Source organism: Canis lupus, chromosome 22 (genome assembly GCF_048164855.1).
Source record: "Canis lupus baileyi chromosome 22, mCanLup2.hap1, whole genome shotgun sequence".
NCBI lineage: Eukaryota > Metazoa > Chordata > Mammalia > Carnivora > Canidae > Canis > Canis lupus.
Window position 1 is genome coordinate 25,196,465 of NC_132859.1, and position 9,534 is coordinate 25,205,998.

Here is a 9,534-nt window from a genome sequence, read left to right on the forward strand (position 1 = left end):
TGCCAGAATTCAGGCCACCAGGCACATAAATAGCCCATGTGGCTGGACAATGGTCCAGACACACCCCTGGCAGAGATGTACACCTTGGGTCTGTGTTTTTCCTGAGTGGTTTCCTTTTTTCTAATCTGGAGAGAGGTGAGTGTCTTAGTTAAAGCAGAGCGTTAGACTCAGCAACTTGGAGGCAGGTGACTAATTTGGAAGGCGAGCCCGGGAAGCAGGAAAGAGGAAGACAGGAAGGAAGGATAGGCAGCCTGGTGGCTGTGTTACTGAACCACCGAGGGCTTGAAGCTTCTGCAGCCTCCTGAGAAGCAAACTGCACTGAATGCCTCTGTTTCCTGTTAGCTAAGGGTTGTTTCCAAGGTTGTCAGTTTCAACCAAGCTCACTAAAAGGCCCAACGGCCCTCCTCTGTGCTTAGCAGAGAAAGCCCTGGATTAGAAACAGGAAAAATACAGGGGCACACACTTGAGAGGCGAGTCATCAGAGTCCAGACTGGTGGTCAGGGTACTCAGACTTCTTTCATAATGGCTGCTTCCCCTTGTGTGAGTATCCCAAATGAAAGGGGTAGAAGATACATGGCCTTTTATGACATAGCCTCGGAAATCACATAGCATCACTTCCACCACAACTGTTTGTTGAAGCAGTTACAGCCCGTCCAGATTCAGAGAGAGGGGACATATACCTCACCTCTCAATGGGAGGTACATCAAAGAATGTGCAGACATATAAAACTTACACAAAGATGTCATCTGGTGGCATTCAAAAAACATCTGCCTAACTCATATACTTTGCTGGCGGGAGAGTAAATTGATAGAAGTCCCATAGAAACCAATTTGGAAATATTTGTTAAAATTTCAAATACGTATACTCTTAGACTGAGCAATTCCACTTCTGGGGATTTACCTTCTAGATGAGATGTGGCCAACTCAAATCACTACAAGTCATCTTCAGTATTTCAGGAGTGTTAACAGATCTACAGCCACCATTTCCACTAAAAAAATTAATATATATATGTATATATTATATATATGCATTCTCTCCATTTAAGGAGACCATAATATTAAGTATATTAAATAATCTTAATTATTACTTGGCCTCCAATGGGCTCAGCATGCTCTCTGCTTTACATCTATTATTTCTAATCATTTGTACAGCTCTCAAAGGTTAATTATTTCTATTTCTCTGGAGGTCTGGAAATATGTGACTTGCTCAAGGCCACACAGCTGGTTACTAGGAGACCTAAAATTCCGATCCAGTTCTGCTTGACTCCATATCCCAACCTCCAGCTCACAGTAGCATAATTCAGTCTTTAAAGTATGTTTTCATTTGAGAATCTCTAGTCTTTTCGTATTCCCAAACCACTGCACAATATGAGAGAATATTTCAATACAAGTTGTTTTCTGTAAGAAATAACATATAAAGATAATTCCATACAATATTTTGAAGGAGAAAGGCTATGAGATTAATGTTCATACTGCAAATTTCCTTAGAAATGGAAATTATTCTTACAGTGTATAAGTAGAAAAAGTGTTCTTTTGCATATCTTGTTAAGAAATTCCCAGAAATTGAAGGTCAGCACAGTTTTCTCTCATCTCTACTCTGGCCAACATTGTGTGAGGACAGCTAAAGATTTGAGAACAGAGGCTAAAGTGAATCAATAACTGTTAGTTGCCCAAGCTAAGGAGTAGGCATAGATAATGAGCAAAAATTCTTTGCCCTTAGTAAGTTAGCCAACATTTCATCATTCCCTGATTCCTCACAAGTGTCACTGAAGGGAGCTGTCTGTGGAAGCAGCTGCCCCAACCCAGCACTTTACACACACTCACTCACACACATACACACATGTGCACATCCACACATTTTGCACCTGAGATTTACCCTTGCTTTTTTCACTGAAATATAAATGCACAAAAAATTCTGCAACTTAGTAAACTTTCCTAGTTTCCTGGGCTAAATGGATCACTCCCTTGCTCAGACATTTAGAATAGCTCTATATTGTTCATTGCAGTAAATCCACCAGTAAATTTAAAAAGTACTATACTCCAAAAAAATAGAAAAATAAGGAAAACATCTAAAGTCATTATACAAGGTATCAGCATTCTACAAGGTTTGATATCAGCATTACCCTGATACCAAAACCAGACAAAGACACTACAAAAAGAAGAAGGAGGAGGAGGAGGTGAAAGAGGAAGAGGAGAAGGTGGCGGCAGCAGTGGTTACAGGCCAGTATCTCTGATGAACATAGATGCAAAAACCCTCAATAAAATATTAGCAAGCCAAATTTAACAATATATTATCACAATTATTCACCACAATCAAATGAGATTTATTCCAGGGATGTTCAATATTCATATCAATGTGACATATTACAATAACAAGAGGGAGGATAAAAACTATATGAGCATCTGAACAGATGCAGAAAAAAGCATTTGACAAAATATGACATCTATTCATGATAAAAACTCTCAAGAAAGTGTGTTTAAAAGGGAATATACCTCAAAATGATAAAGTCCATATGTGAAAAACCCACAGTTAATATCATACTTAATGGTGAAAAACTGAAAGCCTTTCTTCTAAGATCAGGAACAAGATAAGGATGCCCAATCTCACCACTATTATTAAACATAGTACTGGTAGTCCTAACTGCAGCAATCAATTAAGAAAAAGAAATGAAAGGCATCCAAAGTGGTAAGAAAGATATAAAACTGTCACTATTCAGAGAGGACATGAAAACCCTAGACTCCACCAAAAAACCATTACAACTGATAATTGAATTCAGTATAGTTACATGATATAAAATTAACATACAGAAATCTGTTGCATTTCTATACACAAATAACAAAGTAGAAAGAGGAGAAATTAAGAAAATGATTCCATTTACAATTGAGCTGAAAAAAATGAACTATGTAGGAATTAATTTAACCAAAGAGGTGAAAGACCTATACTATAAAAACTATAAGGCATCAGTGAAAAAAAAATGAAGATAGTACAAACAAACAGAAAGATACACCATGCTAATGGATTGGAAGAATTAAATTGTTAAAATGTCCATGCTTTTCAAAACAATCTGCAGATTCAGTGCAATCCCTATCAAAATACCAATAGCATTTTTCACAGAACTAGAACAAATAATCCTAAAATAGTATGGATCCACAAAATACTTAAATAACCAAGCAATCTTGAGAAAGGAGACAAAGTTGGAGGTATTACAATCTTCAAGGTATACTCTAAGGCCACAGTAATCAAAATAGTATGATACTGGTACAAATATAGACACATGGACCAATGGAACAGAATAGAGAGCCCAGAATCAAATCCACACCTATATGGTCAATTAATCCACAACAAAAGAAGCAAGAATACACAATGGGAAAAAGTCTTTTCAATAAATAGGGTTAGAAAAACTGGACAGCTACCTGCAAAAGAATGAAATTGGACCACTTTCTTACACTGCACACAAAAATAAACTCAAAGTGGATTAAAGACCTAAATGTGAGACCTGAAACCATAAAACTCCTAGAAAAAAACATAAGCAGTAATCTCTTGGTCATCACCCATAGCAACATATTTATGGATAGGTCTCTTCAGACAAATGGAAAAAGCGAAACTAAACAACTAGGACTATATCAAAATAAAAAGCTTTTGCACAGTGAAGAAAACCATCAACAAAACAGAAAGATGACCTACTGAATAGGAGAAGATACTTGCAATTATATACTGATAAAGATATAAAAAAGATACTTGCAAATTATATATCTGATAAAGGGTTAATATTCAAAAAATATAAAGAATTTGTACAACTCAACACCAAAATAAATAAATAAATAATTCAATTAAAAAATAGGCAAAGGACCCGAATAGACATTTTTTCCAAAGAAAAAATGATACAGATGGCCAATAGATGCATGAAAAGATGCTCAACTTCACTCATTCTTAGGAAAATGGAAATCAAAATCACAATAAGAAATCACCTCACACCTGTCAGAATGCCTAGTATCAAAAAGACAAGAAACAATAAATGTTGGCAAGGATGTGGAGAAAAGGAAACCCTTGTGCACTCAGTGGGCATGTAAATTAGTACAACCATTGTGGAAAATAGTATAGAAGTTCCTTAAAAAATCAAAAATAGAATTACCATATGATTCAGTTATTCTACTACTGGGTATTTACCCAAAGAAAATGAAACACTAATTCAAAAGAAATATACATACCCCTATGTTTATTGCAGCATTTTTTAAAATAGCCAAGAAGTGGAAGCAACCCAAGTATCCATTGATAGATGAATGGATAAAGAAGATATGAGATAGATATATATTAGCCATAAAAAAGAAAGTCTTACTATATGCAACAACATGGATAGAACTAGAAGATATTGTGCTAAGTGAAATAAGTCAGACAGAGAAAGATGAATACACTATGATCTCACTTATATGTAGTCTAAAAACTAAAACAAATAAATGAAAAAAAATCCAAACAGACTCTTCTTTTAGAGGGGGAGGGGAGAGAAGCTGAGAGAGGGGAGAGAGAATCCCAAGCAGGCTCCATGCCCAGCACAGCACCCCATGCAGGCTTGATCTCACAACCCTGAGATCATGACCTGAGCCAAAATTAAGTCAGATGCCCAACCCACTGAGCCACCTAGGCACTCCCAAACAGGTACTCTTAAATACAAAGAGAACAAACTGGCAGTTGCTAGAGGGGTAGTGGGGGGTGGGGGGGGGTGGAATGGGCAGAACAGATAAAGGGGATTAAGAGGTATGAATTTCCAGTTATAAAAGAAGTCACAGGGATAAAAAGTATAGCATAGGGGATATAAGCAAAATATTGTAATAACATTGTAAGGTGACAGATGATGACTATACTTTTCATGGTCAGCACTGAGTAATGTACAGAATTGTCAAATCAATATGTTGTACACCTGAAACAAATATAACATTGTATATTAATCATGCCTTAATTTTTAACATCTGAAAAAAGGATTTGTAAAAAAAGAAGTATGAAACATCAGTCACTGTTTCCCAACTTTCTTCCTTTCTGTATACTAAGTCTTGTCTCTGATACTTCTACATAAACCAAATCTACTCCCTAAGAACCTTCCCATGGTATCCTAACCCATTATACCTCTCTTTTCCCCAAAAGCCTATGGTCTTTAGGACCTTTATAATTCAACTTAATAGTTGATTGTCTGTGACCTTGTAGACTCTTTTAATTCAGTGGTCTTCAAATGTTGGTGTGCATAAGAGTCACCTATAAGGTTTTTAACAGATTGCTGGGCTCCACTCCCAGGATTTCTAATTCAGTAGGTTTGGGATGGAGCCCAGGAATGTACATTTCTAACAAATTCCCAGGTGCTGCTGCTGCTGTTGCTCTGAGGACTGCAGTATGGGAGTTACTGGTGTAGAGAAAGAGCATGCTGCTTTCTAGCTACCTTGAACCTGGATAAATAACAGAGATGTTCTTCATCCCCAGTATCACTTCAAAGGACTATAGAAAAAACTGAAATAATGGTGTGTGTTTTTTTAAATAATGTATTTTAAATGTTTAGCACAGTCCTGGTGCATAGAAAGAGCTCAATACACAGGAGCCATTATTTCTAGCAGAAAAAGACAAACTTCTTGAGGATTATCTATATAACAAAGGCAACACCCAGACCGTGCCTTAACAAAGCTCTGGGCAGTAGGCTTATTGGCAGGGGTGCCACATCCCTTGCCAGGGCCTGAAAGGAAGCTATACAATTTTTTACTCAGCCACTTACGTAAGTCTTTATCCAGGAAGGGCAATTGAGAAAAACATTTCCCATGTTTATAAGACTGCTCTCAAAGCTAAACACCTGTGATTCATTCACATCTCAAATAGCTAACTTTTCACTTTATTGTAAATTCTAGTAACTGTGACAAAAAGCAAAATATCCTATAGTTTGTCCCAGATTGTCTTAACTTGGTTCTAACAAATTAGAAAATAAAACAAAAAAAAAAGAATCTTAAGAAAACTTCAGGAATAATTTAGAATTATGAGACCAGCTTTGTTGGCAAGGATATCTGAAAAGAAGGCCCGAGTTTGCAGAATCCTGGACTGTGGGGGTGTAGCTTCTATGCAACCTAATCTAGCCAGGGAGAAGGAGCCGGGGCAAGGGAGTTGTCAACCAGCTTGGTCAGACCCTGCCCCACTGGCCTGTGACAAGCAGGGGACTGCAGACCGTCTTCTGATGCCATAGAGCCAATGCTTCACCAGCACACTGGCTTCAGCTGTTGCAGGCTGGGGCTCGGACTTTCCTGGGACCTTTTGGGAAACCAGGAAACAAAGAATGAAGCTGGCAGAGCAAATCCAGACAATCTCTCGTATAGCCTGCAAAACCTCCACCCCCACGGTTTCCCCTGCCAGTCCCAGACCTGACTCTCACACCTGAGACTGAACATCTCATCCACAGCGCCTAGAGAATGAGAGGTGCTCACCTGAGATGAATGTCACTAAACAAAGTAAATGTTCTTCAAAAAAAAAAAAACAAAGTAAATGTTGGGGTGCCTGAGTGGCTCAGTTGGTTAATTGCCTGTTGATTTCAACTCAGGTCATGATCTCAGATTGTGAGATGGAGCCCAGCATCAGGCTGCGTGCTCAGCTGACTGCGCTTAAAATTCTCTCTCTCCCTCTACCCTTCCTCCCACCACACACAGTGCTCTTTCTCTCTCCCAAATAATCTTTTCAAAAAATAAATAAGGGGGGAATTCCTGGATGGCTCAGCGGTTTAGTGCCTGCCTTCGGCCCAGGGCGTGGTCCTGGAGTCCCGGGATCTAGTCCCACATCAGGCTCCCTGCATGGAGCCTGCCTCTCTCTCTGTGTGTCTCTCATGAATGAATGAATGAATGAAGTAACTGTTGACAGTTTTTTTTAATGTTACAATACAGGTGCTATCATATATTCATGATGGCTATGGTAAATTCAAGAAACTGTTAGTCATAAGAAATCAGTACATAGGTAGGCTTCAAATTCACCTGGTAGGGTTGTTGTTTTTCCATATCTGTGTCAGTCAGGGTTTAATCAGAGAACTGCTAGGAGAAATATAGATAATAATGGCTTTTTTAAAAGGAATTTGGACTTACACAATCATGAGATCTTGTTAAACAGCTTATACTGGGCTGTTTTTTCCACATCTGGTCCTGGGGACTGAATCAGCAGGGTCGGTTGGCAAAAGTAAAGATGGATGTGTAGTGGGAGAAAACAGGACAAACTGGAATATTCAGGCAGAGCCAGAAAGCACAGGGATGGAGGGAACTGTGTCAGTCTTTCAGGGCCTCTCAGCCTTTGTCTTCAGTGATGCGAGAAGCCTGTAGGCAGAGTTGGTGCCCTTTGTCAGAGAGGTAAACACGTAGCTGGCACGGGAGTTGGAGGAGCCATAGAGGAGGCTCGGCAGAGGCAGAGGATCTGTGGGCAGGGCTACTGCCCCACACCAACCAGGTGAGAACAACCCCACGCATCAGCTGCCACAGCAACTAGCACCCCCAAACCAACCTTAAAGCACGAAAGACAATATAGTTACTGATGCATTTCTGACTTCCAGGTCTCACACAAAGGGTCTCATGGGGTCTACACTATGCAGAAAACTCTGGAAAACATAGTTCCAACTTAGACGAGTCCATGCGACACAAACCTACCACAATACCTGGCAGTGTGCACAGAAGGCAGATTCTCCTGAGGGTGAGCCTCCTCGCTCCAGCTCAGAAAGGTTCTAAGCACAAGAATCAGGTGGTCAAGGTGGTGACTGACCCTGACTCACAGCCAGTTTTTAGAAAAGATGCTGAATAGAAGAGGAACGGAGTTCAAACCGCAACCTTGAAAATTTCGGAAGGTGTAATTCATTTCAGATGGGTTTAGTACCAATTAGTCAAGGGAGACAACTCCAGGATAGTTTCCTGACAAGCTGGCCCTTCTTTTTTTTAAGATTTTATTTATTTATTCATGAGAAACACAGATAGAGAAAGAGGCAGAGACACAGGCAGAGGGAGAAGCAGGCTCCATGCAGGGAGCCTGACTTGGGACTCGATCCTGGGTCTCCAGGATCACACCCTGGGCTGAAGTCGAGGCAAGCTGCCATCACATTGCACCTGCATGAGCTGGTGAGCCAAGATGTGAGGTCAGGCATAAAATGTAGGGATTCTTCACCACTGGGCCACCCGGGCTACCCCAAGTTGGCCCTTCAGAGCAAGATGAGAAATATAATCTAGACTCAGAAACTGGACTTCATAAAAATCCCCCAGTTTGTGGTAAGCACGCAGATTTCCCTCATGACCCTGGCACAGCAGGTCTGGGAAGACTCCCCGGAATCTGTGTTTCGATTAACACCCAAAATGATTCTCCTACAGGTGGGCCTTAGTCCACACTTACAACTTCTCTGGAGGCCTGAAAATCAACTTGCAAACTCCTGAATCTACCCTGTCTGCAAAAGCTGGTGGCTGTTGGTTATTTTAATTGAGGGAACATCAGAGAATATCTTTATAGAAAGGCAGCAGTGGGAAATAAAAACCTGCTATTTATTTTAGCATGATGTTCTAAAGGTTATTTTAAAATTCTATTTATTGAGGGTTCATAAATGTTACTTGCTCTATTAATAAAAAAAAAAAAAAAAAAAACTTTCTGGTTGCCAAATCACATCCTCCACTCTGACTTGTCTAACAGCCCACACACCTTACCAGCCTCAAAGCAGCCAAGATGTGCTAGCGCCACCTAAAGGTCACTATGAGCATACGCTAAGTGTAAAGCGCAAAGTCCTCTTGTGGATGTCACAGTGTGACCGTTGTTAAGTGACAACAGCAAATAAGAAACTGAACTTTGGGAATAGCCAATGATTTGAGTTTGATTTTTTTAGTAGCGAATAACAGAATTTACATGTGTCCTTCCTTGACTGCTTGAGAGAACAGAAAGAACAGAACAGTAGGGACAGGGACTTGGAATTTGGCAGACTTGGTTTAAATCCCTGTTTCTTCTATGCCACTGGAGGCAGAGCAGAAGTACAGGCAGGGTCCCCCTCCTTGGAGAAGCATCAGCTGTTGGCCACTCTGTCAGGGAATGAAGTGAAGTGAAGAATCCCTACATTTTATGCTTGACCTCACATCTTGGCTCACCAGCTCATGCAGGTGCAACGTGATGGCAGCTTGCCTCAATTTCATTGATTATCTCCGTGTGTCTTGACCAAGGCTTCTCTCAGGCAGAGGATGCTTAGGACAACTGTGGGAGCTTCTCAGTCCTTCTCACATATGTGCCACCCCCGTAGAGACCTTCAGCACAGGGATCCAGAGCCCACAACAAATTCTTCACTGTTCTTGCTCACACAGATAACCCGCAGTACACTCTACCTAGCTTCTCAGAAGACTCCTCGAGAAAGCCATGGGGATCCCCCGTTGCCCAGAGTGATGATCAAGTCAAGAAAAATCCACCCCTGTATTACTGTTTCCTCTTCACATTCATATTCCCTGAGATCACTTGCCAAAATAAACTACCTGCACACAAGCCTTTGTCTCACATTCTACTTTCTCGGGGGATCTC